Raw genomic sequence first — 273 nt, forward strand, 5'->3', positions numbered from 1 at the left:
TTGTGATACATTTAATAGGACATACCAATTGGAGGTGTCATTTTCTCTAACATAAAACATATGTTTGGCTTGTGAGGCTAAGATGAAAGGTTCTCATATAAAAACACTTTGATTTTGATGTAGGTTAACAAGACCGGACCCTTCCTCAACTCTTACTCCATTATAGACATGTAAAAATTGGAACTTGATAGGCATAATAGTCTAACAAGGTTATTTCTAGTAACACCCCATAATAATTAACTAGGTTCATAATTTGTGATCTATCTTTGACAG

The sequence above is a fragment of the Cucurbita moschata genome, unplaced genomic scaffold (assembly GCF_002738365.1).
Source record: "Cucurbita moschata cultivar Rifu unplaced genomic scaffold, Cmos_1.0 Cmo_Scf00146, whole genome shotgun sequence".
Classification (NCBI taxonomy): Eukaryota; Viridiplantae; Streptophyta; class Magnoliopsida; order Cucurbitales; family Cucurbitaceae; genus Cucurbita; species Cucurbita moschata.